Source organism: Lepisma saccharinum, chromosome 29 (genome assembly GCF_977018435.1).
Source record: "Lepisma saccharinum chromosome 29, izLepSacc3.1, whole genome shotgun sequence".
Classification (NCBI taxonomy): domain Eukaryota; kingdom Metazoa; phylum Arthropoda; class Insecta; order Zygentoma; family Lepismatidae; genus Lepisma; species Lepisma saccharinum.
The window spans coordinates 23,121,880-23,140,158 of NC_139257.1; the positions used below are offsets into that span (position 1 = coordinate 23,121,880).

At 40.4% G+C, this 18,279-nt stretch overlaps 1 protein-coding gene and 1 pseudogene across 1 annotated transcript in view; both read left to right on the forward strand.

Annotated features, from left to right (window-relative positions):
• Window positions 1-18,279, forward strand: part of LOC145981249 (secretin receptor-like) — a 645,142-nt gene that overhangs the window by 167,124 nt on the left and 459,739 nt on the right. The gene's annotated exons all lie outside the window — the stretch shown is intronic.
• On the forward strand, window positions 6,325-7,233 carry LOC145981433 (histone-lysine N-methyltransferase SETMAR pseudogene; annotated as a pseudogene).

The window sequence follows — 18,279 nt, forward strand, 5'->3', positions numbered from 1 at the left end:
CTGTGCATAAAGTGGACTTAAAACTCCAAATCAATCAATTAAAAAAGCTGTTACGTTAAAAAAAACGGTCAAATAGAAAACTGGTCATTGATTTAGTTTATTTTAAGTAGCTTATCTGCCACTTTTGGGTATGAATGGTGATTGGATGAAATGGAAGGGACAATCACAAACACACGAGGGTCGATGCATAAGTCATGGCAACTATATTCTTTCTCAAAGTTAAATGGTGTTCCCACAATATGTCCCGGAGAACGTGGCACCTGTAGTATGTGAATACATCACTAGATGGCAGTGTGACGAATGGATATCGTACGGAGGGTAGTAGTAATTCATCGTTGAGTCAACTGTCATGCCATGGCGTGAACAGCGTCCGTGTATCAAAATAGTCGCCCTTCTGGGGAGAAATGCCTGAAAATACCAGAGGAAGCTGGTGGAAACCATGGGTAATATAGTATCCTACAGTAATATGCGCCTCTTTTGTTTATGTAAAGCTTGTATACTTCTGATAAAAACATGTGGCACGATGCTATATTTAAGGATATTTTGCACTCTTCCCTACACTACACCTGTCACACTAATTTCCATTGTTCATACATTTCACAGTACTATACACTGTCCCCTTCCATTCGTATATTTCGGATTTTCGTGCTGATCTCGCATTCTCGCGAAAAAAAATAGATGCCATGGCTTATGCCCCAACCCTCGTATATGGTTGACACAACACGAATCCCACAAAGGATTTCACAGGTCTTTTTCTCACCGAATCATGAAGTTCCCCCATAACACGTAAATGTTTCATTACAAGACCATGCATTCTAAGTAGCACAGGGAGCTGTTTTAAATACCGGTATTAGCTCGACGGTTGTTATAAATAAACATTCGAGCGTTTGCAAATCTTTGCCTTTAAACATATGCAGTAAGCTGTAGGCATTACTGCCGAGAAAACTCAAAGCTACGTGCGCTAGAGAATTGGAAATGTGTTGAAGACATGTTTCATTATGGAAGCGAGGCTTATTTTCCTGGAGGTGGTGTTAGCGTTGTTCTGGTTCAGGCGAGAGACGCAAAGGATCTTCAGATCGAATCCAGCTTACATCACAGCGCCCACACCGGCTTCATTGCTACAAATGTAGCAAAGAGGAGATTAATTACTCATTGAGACAGATGGCGGAAGCTTTTGATCCCCTTTGTTGCTGCCTTTGTTAAGAGGTCCGTGACGTCACTCGAAACTAAGTCTGCGTTCAAGCCTAGCGGAAGACGTTCTCTTCTCTAACCGGTGTGATAATCCAACAGCGCTCAAAGTTTTTTATGTTAACTTCTCTTTATGTTCAAATAGGCTAATCCAGACCGAACTTCTGCATCACCGAGCGAAGAAGCGCGGTTTTGGCGGAGATCGAGTGCCCATCTGCCGTCACACTGAAGCCGTAACATCGGAACTTGTCGAGCGAGAACGTATAGTTAAAATGAGACTCCGAACCTCTGCCTCCACAAGGAATCGAACCCAGGACTTATTGATTACAAGGCTAGAGCGTTATATCTTTCTCCTCCCCGATGGCGTAGTGGTATCGTCGTTGCCTTGTATTTAAGGCATCCCTGGTTCGATACCCGATGACAGACCCTACTTTAAACTGTAGGACCAGACCCGATTAGACTATCTGTGCATAAAATAGACTTAAAACCAAACCCAAGCAAAATTATAGCGTTTAACCACTATACCTCATCTTCACGGTTAATCTTAAGCACTTCTGGCACATTCAGTGTGCGAAAGTATACTCTGTACCAGCTAAATGTAGAGCAGGCGAACGAGATTGCGTAATGTGCGACAGAAGTTACCCGCTTTCCTTGCTTCACTTTGGACTTTCACCACTCGATTTCCCCCCTTCTCTGCCACTATGCACGGCCCTACTCCACAGGGTAGTTACAAATCGGTTCGAAAAGTGATCTGGTTAAGTCCTATCACTTCGCCTGTGACGTCACAACAACAAGACGCTGAGAACACCGAACCTAACCTACCTAACCTACTCACAATTTGAAGTTTTCGTACAAGAAGTTTTTTCTCGTCGTAATGTTACTCATATGTTAGGTGTTACAGATTGAACCCCGTCACTCTTAACTTCTTCGCGACGTGTATAGGACACACAGGACGGTCTTTCCCCTTCAAGACGATGCAAGGTGTCACCGTTCTCTGTCAAAGTGTTCTTCGCCGCGACACAAGCCCGTGCGATTACGACCGAGGCGAAGAAGTCATTGCGAGAGGAACTACGTCATATCAGACACGAGGTTATACATACTTCAGGGCGACCAACGCTTACGACCCATTCCAAAGTTGTGGCAGAAGACATGCTGGGAGAAAATATTGAAGGGGTGTATGTTATTTTGCTTTTGACAATAAAGTGATTTGAAAACAGAAGCATGTTGCCACTGCTTTTTTTCCAACAGAGAGAGAGAGAGACAGAGAGACAGAGAGAAGGAGAGAGAGAGGGAGGGAGAGAGAAAAGGAGAAAGAGAGGGAGGTAGAGAGAGAGGGGAGAGATAGAGAAAGAGAGAGAGAGAGAAAGATAGAAAGAGAAAGGGAGAGCGAGAGAGAAAGAGAGAGTGAGAAAGATAGAGAGAGGGAGGGAGGGAGGGGAGAGAGAGAGAGAGAGAGAAAGAACACAGCCAGGCAAAACAGAAAACAAGTAATAGCTACAGAAGGTAGGTCAGAGAGAGATTAATAGAATGAGAGAGAAAAGAGGAATACAGAGAAGGGTGTTAAATATTGAGATAAATAGGTGTGAGAAAGACTGACGAAGGAGATCACAGAGAGAGGGATAGATAACATTAAATGAAAAAGAGAGGGGCAGAGATTACAAGAATAAGAGAGAGAAAGGGAGAAATAAAAAGACAGGTGTCTTGTTTTGTTTTAAGGAATGGTTGATACGAAGTTAATGTTGCCCTCTGCTTTTTGACGTTTTTATATCAATTCAAGATCATGATATTGTTACAAACAGATTGGATGAAAATCGTGCTGGACAATTCGCCTGCTATTATTTGCTGTTCGATGTAACAGTTTTCAATTCTGAAGTTTAATATATACAGAAGGTCGTTTCATGTCCATGGTAACAAAGTTAGAACCCACCTGACCTTAAGAAAAACCATTACGCCACGAGCGGTGGTGCTCCACGTGATACCCCTGTCTTGCAGCAATGGCCCTGCAGCGGAGTTTCCATTGGAGGAGACTGCGTCGAAGAACACATTGGTCCAAACGATCATATTCCTCCTGACAAGCTTTCCAAAGACCCTCAATTGTACAGAGCCGTCTGCTTCCCAAGGCTCGTTTCAACAACGGAAACCCACAAAAATCCATGGAAGAGGCATCGGGGGATTTCACAGAGATGTCCGTAAAGGGGATTGCATGAATGCCCGTTTCACGTGCCATCCGATCCATGTATGCCTGCGTGGAATTTGCCGTATGACTGGAAGCCTTGTCCTGGTGGAGACAACACGAGATGTGTCGCTGCCATAGAGAGAAGTAATTTCATGTCTGTAAAGTGGCTCCAAAATATTCGTCTGGTAATAGGCTGCATTTATTTTAGCCTTTTTTACCACTATGCGCGGTGGAAGTTTGCCGTTATGGCAGTAACCACCAACAGCCATGAACCCGCGTGGAAAACTTTCAGCACATTCACGTACCCACTCAGATCGACCTCTTGCATCACGTGGACGATAGTAGATGGCTATTTTTTTTTTACCACATCCCGACAGATACACCCATGCTTCATCCAGGGACACCACATACTTCCAGCGGTCCCCTGCCAGATGGCGTTCGTAGAGCTTCCGATTGTTGGTCTTCGTCTCCTGGACATGTGAGCCACGCAACTTATGAACTTGAGCCTTGTGCTTCCGCACAAGTTGTAAATCTTGGGCTATGATGCGATTTACAGTTGCAGGGAAACATTGCACTGCCTGTGCAATCACTCTTTGCGTTGCAGGGTTTTCACATCGCACCAAGGACCTCACTTTCCGCACAACATCGGAGGAACGCTTGGGCTTATGATATGTCCGAGGCCCACTTTGACTGGTTCCAGCAACAGGTACGGTGCAAGCTTTATGGCGATTCAACACTGCATTGATGAACTTCTTTGACACATGGAACGCTTTCATGTGGCACTGTTTAATTATCTGGCTATAACTATAACCAACGTCGGAAAGGGCACAGATGTACCCCTCCCAAAAGACTGGAATTTTTGGTGCCATATAAACACTCACTCACACACCAACTATCGTTTTTGTAAGTCAACACACAGTACTTTCGTCCTACTGGCTCTGGCTGCTCTGTGCTGTGCCTACGTGCTGCTCCTTGGTGATCGAAATCGTTACGTGAAACAACCTTCTGTACATATTATTCAACACAAATCAACAATCACTTATCGGCTGAAAATTGTCTTCAATACCCACAATTTATATGGAGCAGGCAACCCTTCATAGCAACCTTAAGAATCATGATATTTCTGGAAATTGAAACCTGTACATACCATAAAAGATATGGTAAAAAGCTCCTTATCTATTACAGTTAATCCGTAAGCGACTCTGTAGCATTTCATTGTAATTTACAACTGTGAATGAAGAGCTAAATATATCGCAGTTATCTCTGAAGAATTTTCATGTCATGAGATGGATACACTGCTAATATCCACGGAAAGATAGCAATCTAGCCAGAGTGAAAATTTATAGTCCTTATCTTCTGTTTTCGCGCTTCCGTTCAGACACTGACTTTCGGCAGAACCGTAGGAAAAGAATGGAATTTATTCAAATAAGCTTCTCTAGTCCTGAAACAAAGTTTCCGTTTATTTATGCGTTTCCTGAAGGTTCAAAGCCCATTCGTTTAGCGGGCTTTGCTTAGGAGTGATTACTGTTCCATTTGGGTTCTTGTGAGACGCAAGTTGTTGCCGAACTTTAACACGGTCCGATCCGAGGGCGCCACGATCGTTAAATCTAATTTGAAGCTGCTTATGGTGCCATAAGGACTTTCATACCCATAAGTTTAAGCACAGGCAACAAGATTGAAACTAGAGGTATGATTCTTGGGTCTTTCATTGTGTTCGGGAACTTTCGGAAAGTTAGACTAGCAAAGTTACACTTACTTCGTTCCAACTTTGAAAGTAACCCAGTTACAGTTTCTAAGTTACTTTGACAGTAATGTTCGTGTGAGAGACATCGTGTCAGGTTATTTTTAGTAGAACAAGACAAACCAGACGTAGAACAAATTTAATTAAAAAACTGTCTGTAAGTTCGAAACATTTACATACATTCCGACACGTCACAGAATATATCTGCCTATAGTTTCTCTTCTTCTAACCAAGATGGCCAAACCCAGTAGCCATGCACTAATACCTGGACCTCATTATTCCGGGTGTTACCCTACCTTACCCGAGGGGGGGCTGTCAGAACCACCACCTCTATTTTTTCGATTATTCTATTGTGAAAATTTTTATAAAAAATTGAAAATAAATTACACTGTTCCTCAGGGAGTTCTCAATATTCATGTATTACTTTTGTTCATAAAAAAACATAAGTGTAATATAAATAGGAGGCAATATGCACTTGGTGGACCATATTTAAATGGCGCTATTCGAGACACTCATGCAAGTGAAAGTGTACATATGGTTGGAAATGATTATAATTTTTGTGATTATTATAATTAATAAACAACTGCCCCTCTATAAACAAAAAAGCATTAATGGAAAATTATTATGGTTTTTGTGAGTTTTAGCGAATGGTAAAATACGTGCGTGGCACATAATTGGTTATTATTTTTTATTAATGGTGGTAATATTTGTAATTATTATAATTAATAGATAACGTCTCATATGTAATCAACAAAAGAAGCTAAGTACGTTTCTCGTACGGCAATAGCGTGTTTCACGCATGATGTGCAAAGGAGTTGTTCATTTATATTTCACTCGCTGACGTACGGAGGTGGGGAGAGCCGATGGGGCTATAGCCCCCACCCGAAATTTTGAAAAAAAATAAAATTTTCAAATGAAAGCAATGGTAAATGCAAGGGCACCTTAAAATGACCCCAGATTATTATTTTTCTCTTTGAACAATGTTTAAAACCAAGGTTAAAAATTATAATTAGGCCTACGAAATATTTTATACTACCAGGTAACCAAGAAAGTTCATGCGGTTTTTACAACTGCCCGTAGTTTTTGTGGGGTAGTACGCAGTTCAGCGGCCAGGGATACATGTATGTGTGATTGGCGGAAAGCTCATTCCTTGGCACGTCGGCTAACGTAGATAACAGGTCGCAGTCGATAGTTCGGGAGCAAGTATTCGCAGTGAACTATGGCTGTGTCGAATGCAGTAATCAGGGCGTGTTTACTGTATGAGTACAAGTTGGCCACAAAAGGAGCGGAAGCAGCAAGAAAAATATGTGCAGCGTTTGAAGAAGGTACAATTAGTGAACGGACAGCGCAAAAGTGGTTTCAGACCTTCTCGAGTGGCGATGAGACACTGGCAGACAAACCTCGTTCGGGCAGACCAAAATCTCTCGATGTGGACCAACTGAAGGCAGCAATTGAAGAGGATTCACGTCAAACGTGTCAAGAACTCGCTCAACGATTTGCGGTAAGTGCTGAAACAATTCGTGTGCACTTGCATGAGCTTGGCAAATCATGGAAACTGAGTAAGTGGGTCCCAGACGAGCTGACTGCTGCGAACCGTCTCCAACGACTGAACATTTGCGCTTCCTTGCTCACTAGGAACAACAACTGTCCAATTTTGGACCGCATTTTGACGTGTGATGAAAAGTGGGTAATGTACGATAACAAGAAACGCTCATACCATTGGCTATCGTCAAATGACACCATACCTTTAACTGCAAAACCTGCTCTTCATCAGCGGAAGGTGATGCTGTGTGTCTGGTGGACTACGGCTGGGATTGTGCATTATGAGTTCTTAGTAAGTGGTAAAACCATCAACAAAGAGGTGTACTCCGCGCAATTGCAAAGAGTGGCCGAACAGCTTGCAAAAAAACAACCTGCATTAGTGAATAGGAAGCGTGTTCTTTTCCACCAAGACAACGCTAAACCGCATACAGCAAAGATGACCCTGGAGGTGATTTCTTCTCTCGGCTGGGAACTTCTGCCACATCCAGCGTATTCACCCGACATCGCTCCATCAGACTACCATCTCTTTTTTGTCTATGGACAACCATATGCGCAATCGACATTTCCAAACTCGCGAGGAGGTTGAAAACGTGGTGGTGCAGTTTCTTGCGGCCCTACACAAAGACTTTTTCAAACATGGCATCTACAGGCTTGTACAAAGATGGGAGAAGGTTGTAGAAGCGGATGGTGGATATTTTGCAGAATAAATATAAGGTCAACACATTTGTTTTGGACCTTTTCTTCTTTGTACTAAAACCGCATGAACTTTCTTGGTTACCTGGTATATACCCCGCTCTTAGAACGCAGCTGCGAAATATCCATCTTTACAATTCCCGCCCCCTCTGAAAAATCCTGCGCACGCCAGTAATTTCAGTGATGACCATGAAAAATTAAAATTAATTTTGATTAGGTTCAAAGCATGTCACAACTTTTTATACAGAAATTACATTCCAAAATTACTAGTAGTTGAAGCTGACGTTTATATTCACTGAGGCGAATCGGGACTGGACCTACAGTTTGAAGTACACTTAAGAATTGTGCAACGTCCACAGGGTATTGTAAGTCGATGACGTTACTATTACGTCATCAGGAAGACCCTACACTAATAGCAAGTAATATATATTTAATGCATACTTAAAATATTTGCGAGTTGGCCCACTTTTGCCTCTTAAACTTCACATTATGTTTTGAGAACTTCATCGATAAACAGTAGCCCAAAATATATCCTAAAATAGCTTAGTTCCTTACAATCCGAAAATCCATTTTTGTCCACAGTCTTTAAGCACATTGTCAAATATCGTTTCAATACAACGGCGCTGCTTGTAAATTTAGGTGTGTTATTTTGGTCACAAAATTGATGTCATTTACCCCCTTTGTCCCTCCTAAATTACGCATCATATAAAAATTGTATTTCCTAGTTGTTGGATTTATTATGACGAAACACTTATGTCAGTTTCTTTCCCATAATGTTGCCTATTTTTAGAATTTTGAAAGAGGCAATGAAAGGCAAAATGTGACAATACATACGTATTGTATATGGGACGATACTAATTGCCTTCCTTTAAAAAAAAAGCCAGTGGGCAAGCTTGTATGAATCCACGACTTTTGCGACACTAGCATTTCTGCCGTCATATGCGACACTGTATGGAAAATATATTCCATGACAGTTGCGACACCGTCATCTGCGACACAAAGTGTAAATAGCTTCCCTTCACACTTTATCCAGGCTTAGGACTGGCAGCATCATGGAAGCTGTTGTGTTTTTCAAAACCTTTATTAGTTTTCCTTCACACTGGCATCATGGAAGCTGGGTGTTTAAAAGCTGGATGTATTTATCCTTTGTCAATGACAGATTTTTTAGATCCCTTGTCAGTATAGGAGCAGACTGAAATCCCTTGTCAATGTAGAAATGTAGAATGCGTCGTTTCTCTTGTAGTTGAACCAAAATCTTACAATTTCCATTCTAAATTCTGAACGTACGCCATTCTCCTCAAAAAGCGCTTAAGATCTCTATGCATTTCATAGTCGGCAAACGCTCTTTGTATTCTCTCATCTAATGTATGTAATGTACTGACGTCGTCTACCTTTCCCTTTGAGATTCAAGGCCCTCCTCTCACATAAGTAGTCATTGTACACAGCTTCAAATCTTAAAGTCTTCACTAATTGGTACACGTTAGGACTTGACTTTTCCATCAATACATTAACTGTATGGTTCCATCCCTCGACTGCATTGTTAGTCCTGTGCCGCTGTTGGGAGCAGTTCCACGTGGAAATGTCGAAAACAGAGTTGTTCATCCACTGTTCAACGGAATAATCCAAAAAGTTTCTCAATAAGTCGTGGTTTGGCGCATCTTCCACCACACACAGCCATCCATCATCGACGTCAGCCACAGGGAGGTAAGCCAGAGCTGAACACATTCTTATACACAGCCGCACGTCTGGATCTGTTTTGTAATAGTTTGTCAGTCGCAACTCCTGCACCTTTCGCCACAAACGTGGGTTAATGTGATAATTACAACCACTGATCAGTGATCTGAGCCTCGGGAAATACTGTCTTCAGAGACGCTATTGCTGCTGCATGTACGCAAATGTCGCTAATTCTGGTAAACAAATTGGAAATCGTAGGGGAAAATCCAAGCAGTGTCGCTTATGACGGGAGAAAACCAGTTTTTGCTTTAGTTTCGCAAATGACGGTGTCGGAAATGTCGGAACTCCAGCTTGTATCCCCTACAAACCCTTCTTTTGGCCAAAATTGTTATTCACTACACAATACTGATTAAGAGGGCCTGAGGCTTTATGACCGAATTAACTAACTGTAGGTAACTAACTCTCCAGCCTTCTTGAACCCGAAGGTTCATGGCTGCAGCAACACAGGCCTTCCATCTGTCCCTATCTTGAGCAAGATCTATATACTCTTTTCCATCCCTACCGATTTATTTTAGGTCCATCTCAACGTTGTCCCTCCATATTCGTCTTGGTCTTCCTATTGGCCTATAAAACTGTAAAATATGTATGTAATTATGCCATAAATATAAGAAAATATGTCATGAAAAATTAAAAATATGTCAGAAAAAGGCAGAAATATTCCCAGTAAAGCCAAAAATATGCACAACAGTACTTTCGAATTTCTCATTACACGGGATGACAGTATTCTCCAGGGAATATCGACAAGGGGTGGGTGGGGTATTAAATGATGTCAGAACCCCTTTCACCGAAGAATGTATTGGGAAAATACAGAAAATATCGCACTGCAATTACCCTTACTTTCATTTACTATTATGTCAGATCGTGGAAACTAAAGCATAATTGTCAGCTCGCTATGAAAAAGGAGGTATTATTGTTCTGTACTAGTTCGTAAGAAAAGACGGCATCTACTTTTAATTTCTTCGTCCGTAATTTCCTTGTTCTGCCATCGATAATATGAACTATCCATTGCGCTAAAGGTACGAAGAATAAATTATAAAATAACGGAATATATGCAAGACAAATACGAGATTATACAGAAACATGTCTTATAATGAGAACATTGAAGAAATGAAAAACTAAATATGCTGACCAAGGCAGTAATTTATTTTATTAAAAACATAAACTAAACGTAACGTTTCAACCTTCTAGCAAGGTCTTCTTCAGACTCTGTATCAAGTACAAAAGTAACAAGATACAAAAATATGGAGGGAGTAATGTTTGTGTATATATAATACCCTGTTTTTGTATCTTGTTACTTTTGTACTTGATACAGAGTCTGAAGAAGACCTTGCTAGAAGGTTGAAACGTTACGTTTAGTTTATGTTTTTAATAAAATAAATTACTGCCTTGGTCAGCATATTTAGTTTTTCATAATCATAGAAACAAGGCTTAATGGTGTTATAATTGAAGAAATATGTTGTAAAAACGCGAAATTGATGAAATATGCCAAAATATATCTTATCAAGTTCGTATATTTCCGCTGATTTTCATCAAATATGTAAAGATCTCACCCCATTATTAGATCCGATGCCAAATAATAAATATATTATAAATAAAATCCCGGGCCTTACTAATTAAAGGTTAACATTAAACATAAAAGTAATGTTCGCTGATTGGTTCGCCATTTTAGCATGGATCTTAAATCTCCGCCCGTGCTACTGCCAAATTTTTACATCATTATTTCTTAATATTTCCATACATTATTAAAATTTTAGTACAATGTATTAGAATGCATTAACTGCTCTATACTCTAATGAACTTTAGTCTATTTATAGTTTATTACTGCACTATCTTTACGCGGATTTTTTTAATATCATGGTGCTGCCATCTCTGTTTGCTTTTATAAGGACTTGTAGCTCGTGACAACACCAGTGATTTTACTGTCAGGTAAATATCTTTAAAATGTGATTTCCTTCTTCCGAGAGATCAATTTTTGTCCTCATCTATAAAATACCAGCTCCCAGAAGGTTGAAAAACCTACTTCCTGTTCTTTTCAAGGGTTATCTGATATTGTAAAGGTTCTTTCAATTTTCTTGCATGTCGGAAAGCTTACGTCGGGGTGATTTGTGCGGAGATTGTGTCAGCTGGGCCTCTACGAAAAGCCTCCGTCAACAGATGAGATTCTATCGTACTATAAAAATGGTTGCTTTGTTTCCGAGTACGCGCGTGGAGCTCTAGAAAACATATGGAAACTTTGTTTAGCCACAGCTTATACTTTTACTTCCAATGTTTGTGCTGTAGCAGGTCTAAACTGTTCTTCTTTCTGAACAGGCAAAATCGAGTACACAAATGCGCATTTCCTATATAAGGAAGATGTTTTCTTCTTTATAAGCAATAAACACATGTACAGTTTATGTCTTCAGCTAAATTGAATATACTGACGGGTAGCTACTTATTATACACAGCGTGAAATAAAAACTATTGCCCGATGTTTAAAACGAGCAATAAGATTTTATTCTGTTTCAATATGTTACTATATAAACACAAAATATTAAACAAATATTACACCCTACAATGAAATTTGATGAAGTTCAGTAACTCCTTCCATGTTTTTCTTGAACCGCGGTAATCTGTGGCAGTGATGTGCCGTAGATTATACGTTTACGTCTACATGCGCTGTGTACACGTAATCTACGCGTAGATTACATTGGGTTGTAGTTTACATAGACTATGTAGACAATCTAAAGTGCATTAAAATTAATTTACAAGGGTTTCATGAAAAGAAAGTGACATTTTCAACTATATTGGTTAACTAACGAACTGAAAAGAATCCTAATTACAACAAAATTTCTCTTCTCTTCTATTATCAACTAAGGAAGAAGATAAATAGTATGCAAGAAAAACAACAGATGGCAGTCGTGAGGCAAGAGTGATATTTTCCCCATAAAACACTAGAATATTTCCTATGTTAGGTTTTTTCCTAGGTGAGAAATTGTTCGAATTTGGAAGAAAGAGTATGAAAAGTTCTTCTCACACATGAGCAACTGATACGCAGTATTATTTTGTTTAAATTCTATGGCGTCCTTTGCTAAGTCTTCGCCTTTCACAATGTTGTTTACATAGATTACGTAAACTACGTGTATAAAATAGTCTACGTGTAGAACGTAGACTATCGTTGTTTACGCGTAGACGCACATCACTGTCTGTGGGCCATGACTTCGTAATTTCAAGTTCCCGTCCAACCGTGTGACGATAGTACTGACTACCGCATCTCCTTACGCACAGGTAAAGATTCTTACCAACAGATTGTTCTTGCTCTGGTGTTTAATATTTGCATATTGCAACACTGTCGTTCCGTCGCTTCCCGTGGCTTCACATTCAAGCGATGCATTAACTTTACCACTAACACGTCACTGAAACAAGTCTCTGCGTAAGTAGTAACTCGAGAGAGCTCGACCAATGAACGCGCGAGGGAAGTGAGTGCAGCTACCCGCCGTTTGCAGCAGCGCGCACTGCTTTGCTCCGCCAACTCCCTTTTCCCCTTCTCTTCCGATATGCGCGGCCTTACTCCACAAATTCCAGGGACGGAGTATAGTTCGAATGGACGCGAAAGGGGGGGATTATACTCTATCCCTGGAATCTCTCGAACAAGGTCGCGCATAACGGTGGAAAATGGGAGAAAGCGAGTGGGTGGAACGAATCAGTACATGCTGCACAAAGGCTGGTAGTTGCAGTCCTTTCCCCCATTCCATCGCACACGTTCATTGTTTGAGCCCTGTCGAATCATTACTTGCGCAGACTTGTTTAGGTTCGGTTGCTGCAGATATACCTGGCACAGATTATATTTCACGAGTTGCTTGTGTATAGTGGAATGTATAAGTATTACCAAGCAAATTATCCGTTTTACGTGTTGTATGCAATGCGAGTTTCAAGAATCTAAATGAAGCGCCAAAAAATTGATTGATTTGGTTCATTTTATATCGATTTCCTGCCACTTTTGTCTAATTGTCGAAATTGAGGATGAGTTATAATGTGACAAAGGGACACAGACACCCATGACCACGCCGGGATTCGAACCCAGGAAACCTGGCGTCGTAGGGCGCTGTGCTAAGCACTCCGCCATAGAGATAGGCCGCTCGGGCCAAAGATAAGAGCACCAGCCATTCAGAGTCGTTGTTTAAGACGCACCCAATCGACATCGGTAATTTCTCGCGCATGCGCAGTACGAAGACCATTAAGACCTACACCAATAGACCCGTTCAGTGAAGCGAAGTTCCTGAACGCGCCTGCCGGGAACAAGTTCCAACCTAACACTTTCCTTTTTGCCCTGACCTTTAGATCCAACTCTTTTAACTTGATTCATCTCCTCTCTCTTATCTTCTCGCTCTCCTTCTCCAACAGGAGGATGCAGCATCTCAACACTTCAAGGCCTTGGGTTGAAATCGATACGCTTGACCAGTTGATCCTGTCCGCAAGATGGCGTCCACAGGGCTCTTCCGTTTGATCTATGCGCCCTTGTCACTTGGCACTCTGAGGGCCATTGTCTCACGCACAACTGGTATATCTTCGGTTGCCTCCCGTCAATTCAAAATTGCGCCTCGGGGTTCAGCATTTTTCACGAGAATTTCCAGCGATGAATTTTCACAAGTCTACAGGGTGGCCACGAATTAAGTGGGCTCCTTTTGTCACTCTGTAACGTTTGTATTAATTAATTCTTTACCCGCATAACCAACATAGCGGAAGAGTGGATGTTGTTTAGTATGTCAGCAAGTCGCCTAAGTATCGAGCAGCGTGACAAATGTGTACGTGTATTTTCCATTACCAGTAACGTGTAGCTCAAATTTAGTGACGCTATTTCAAGAATCAACAAGTTATTTAATGAAACCGGAAGTGTTTCAGACCTTAAAGATCTGTTAAGCCACGAACAGATAGAAGGAAAGCCAATTACGTCTCCAAGCTTGCATTCATTCAAATGGAGCTTAAATTGATAATTATATGGATAACAGATAAAATTGTCATTGTGATGTCAATAAAAGTTGCCAATATTATAAATATGTTCTCATTGTTAAACGTAATTGATGATCAATCAATTCATTGTTTGTTTATTCGTGGCACCCTGTACACAGCATCACGAGAAAAGCAAATTTAAATTATCTTAAGTTTATTCAAAATTTATGAGTCAAAGAGTCATTGGGGCAGGACCTCGTTTTGAACTACCTTCAACGTCTCCGTTTTATCAATGACGGACGCTAGAGAACATGGCGTCTCTTCACACAGATGTAACCTATCAAGCAGTATATCGAAATCTAACTTAAAATTTGAATAATCAATCAATCAATTGAATGTTCGTAGGTGGCTTGATAAAACCTAAACACGGTACAGAGGCAAAATCGACAACTTTTTCACGAAGACTTGAAATCTTCGTAGAAAAAAGAAGGTCGTCGATTCAAACTGACATATGAACGTGGTAGTACCACGTTGGGTTCTAGGTGGCAGCACTAATCAGTGAGAAACCGAACGTCCCCATTTGACCCGCCGTCCCCGTTTTGGACGACTCTCCCCTACAGTCAATGTTTTACAGTGGAGCTTATCTGAAATTAAAGTGGACGTTTTTGTTTTCCGTATTTATTATTCGGGGAAAACATGTAGAAAACCTAGCAAGTATTAAATCGACAGCAGACATAATATTTCTCCAAGAAGCTTGATGCGAGTCTCAAGAAATTCTTCACATTTCCCAGCAAGAAGGAGGATAAAGTAGAATTTTTGAATCAGCCTTTATCTTTCTCTAACATCGGAGCCAACATGTGCGTCACTTCGATTCCAGAATCCGCTAGATTTGCATCAAATAAACGTCTCCCGAGATGGGCCTCCCCCCACGGGACTCTTGTCAGGGAAGAGGATCCCTACGCACCGGGAAGTTTTGCTCTAGCAGTTTCCATCCCATCTTCCATTTCCACGTCGAAGGCGGGTTTCTTCCGAATCTTTAATCTTCTCGGAACGTAAAGATTAAAACGAGAAGGTCTTCTTCATATCGGATATACTTGGTTGAGATAACCTGAAAACACATAAAAAAATCTCCGCTAAACGCTCTCGGATTTTGATCGAAAATTACTAAGTTGTTTTGAAGTACACGTACAGTCAAAGGCAAGGATAATATCCGATACAGCACATACATGTTCAAGAGACATCTATTGGATGTCTTTGGAATATTCGTGCCGAAGTGCTGGATGTCCCAACATATATCCTGGAATATCAAGTGGACATCCATTGGATATACCATGGGTATCTATGGGACATCCATAGGATACTCAGAAAAGATGGTTCATGGATATTCTTTGGATACACTCTGTGGTTCATATTCGGACATGTTTTAGACAATGTTAATGATATTAGATATTAGATAATGATGAGTATTGTTTTAGTATTGTACATATTTCCTATTTATACATTATACTGTTAATTAATTAATGGTTTTTAATTATTGCTATATCATGCGAAGGATAATAAAACCTAAAATTTAATAGGCCTACTCGATAACGTTGTTGTCTTACAGTCACGGGGTCCCGGGTTCGATGCCAGGTGGAGCCACTTGCTGGTTCAGATCCCACTTTAAACTACATGTCCAGTCCAGATTGCCCTATCTGTGCACAAAGTGGACTTAACCCCTTCAGTCCCGAAGCCAAAACATTAACATATTTCCAATGTAATATTGAATCTATATGTATTTCTTGTACACATCTCCCATTGGAAAATGAAACTTTGTTTGGCAACGTTATAACAATGTGGATATTAAATACATTTTATTTGAAGATGTGCCCAAACCAAACCCCTTACAGCCATCCAGTGTTCAATCAAGCGCGCGCGCGTGTGTGTGTGTGTGTGTCAATCACCGGATGTCGCTACACGCACACCACCTCTCGATTCTCCGATCCACTGCCCTGCATCTCTGTCCCTCCCAACACCCCTTCTTTCTCATTTCCAATCAGCTTCACTCAGTCAGTGGCCGGATATTTGCCCCACGGATTTTACCATTTTCATGTTGCGAGATTCACACCTTCACACAGACATTCCACTATTAATAGTTACCCCCAATTATCAGAAGAGCAAAGGCCATTTTGATATACCTAATCTTCATTGTTCATTGCTGGTGTCAATTAGGTAAAAAGTTCACCGTACTATGCCACCCGCTTATATTAAAAATCATATTTATAGTTATGTTTCTTTCTGGCTCTCTCTATTCTTATATTTATTTAATTATTTATTATCTTTTATTTCAATTTCTCTCTCGAATTTATTTTATTTGTTTTCTTTTCTGGAGATTTTATTTTTGTCTTTGTCGACTCTTTTTATTCATTTATTTCTCTCGGGTTTCTTTTATTTCCGTTTCTATCTCTCCTTTTTTTATTTCTTCCTTTCTCTAGTTTTTATTTCTAGCTCTCTAGATTATTTTCTTCATTTATTGCTGTCAGGTTTCTTTTCTGTTTCTCTCTCTCTCCAGATACTTTTATTTCTCCTTTCTCCAGCTTTTGTTATTTCTGATTCTCTAGATTATGGTATTCATTTATTTCTCTGGGGTTTCTTATATTTCCGTTTATTTCTCTCCAGTTCCTTTTACTTCTCCCTTTCTGAAGTTTTCGTGTTTTTGGCTCTCTAGATCCTATTATTCACGTATTTCTCTCGGATTTATTTTATTTCTGTCTTTCTCTCTCTCTCATTTATATTATTTATTAAACTAGCTTCTGTTATTTCAGTCGGCTATGTTTGTTAATTTCTTTCTACTTTCTCTTCTTTATTTCTCTCTCCCTCTCTCTCTCTCTCTCTCTCTGGTCTAATTCTGAACCTGTTCTTATTCTACTTCTCTCCATATCGATCTCTTATTTATCCTACTCTTCTCGTCCTTTAGTAGAATATCAATATTCAACTATGACCAGGGCCCGAAAAATTCCGGTCGCCATGGCGACTAAAAATTTCAGCCTGGCGACTGTGATCTTTTGCTGTAATATGTACGAAATTTTGATGATTCTAAGTTCAAATTGCAGTACAGCGTAAGTTAGCAAATGATGTTTTTTTTAAATCAACGTTGTGAACATTCCAGAGAGTCAGTAATAATTTCTTACTCTTTGTCCCCCAACACCCCATTTCCTGTTTTCTCGAATGATTTAGCGATGTTCAGTTTCTTATACAGAGTGTTTCAAAAGTTGCACAACCCAAACTTTGGAAATGTATATCATGAAAACCGTAAGAGATATTTACACCGGGTTTTCTGCATTATAAAGCCTCATCCATTGAGATATTTTTCAATGCTTAAAATTATCAGTTTTCTCCATACAGAAAAGTTAGATAAAGTAATAACTGGTCGAAGGCAGCGTTAAATTTTTTCCAAATATCCACTTTTGAATGAGAAAAATATGTAAGAAATTATCGAAGGGTCATATTTAGATATCTGATGACTGATACCATGTCAATCTGTCATTTGCGACCAATATTGCTCATGTGCAACATTTGATGGATTTTTTATTGGCGATTTTATGGGTTGAGTGAAAAAGTGCCATTTTTGGGACATATATGGCAATGCTAGCAGGTCGAAATATTGTCAACAGACGCACGCCACATGTGCCTATTGGCTATACATGTACGTGAAATATCATAACCAAGATTTTGTGCCGAAAATGGACTCTTGAGAGAATCCTAGTCTGCCTCTGGTTACACTGAATTATCTTCGCTCACTTTCGACGCTACTATGCCTGTTCTTTTCATTGATTCAGCATGGCGTGTTCTTTGGAGCAGCGCGTGTGCATTGCTGAAAAGTATTTTGCTACTCATTCTTCTTACACTCGCGTGCAAGAGGTTTTTCAAGGAAAATCCCTTGCTTCTGCTGTACCTCACAAAGCAACTGTTTTACGACTAGTCAAACACCAACAAATGATCCCACAAATTGTTAAGAGTTGGTATTATTATTGAAGATTAGGCACACAGAGGAGATGTACTACGTAGACATTTTCAGCGAAAAATGCAGGCTCGACCAGGACTCGAACCTGGGTCTGGCATACCGTACGATTTCTCTAACCACTGAGCTGCTGAGTCGGCCTGGCCTCGCCTGATTTCTCGCTGTCGCCTGTGTGGAATCGTGTCTGCCAGTGCTACCGCAACGGGATATGTTGCCTTCGAAACACAGTAGACTTCGACATTGCCTGGTTCCTCCCAGCGTAGAGATGTTAACGCATTT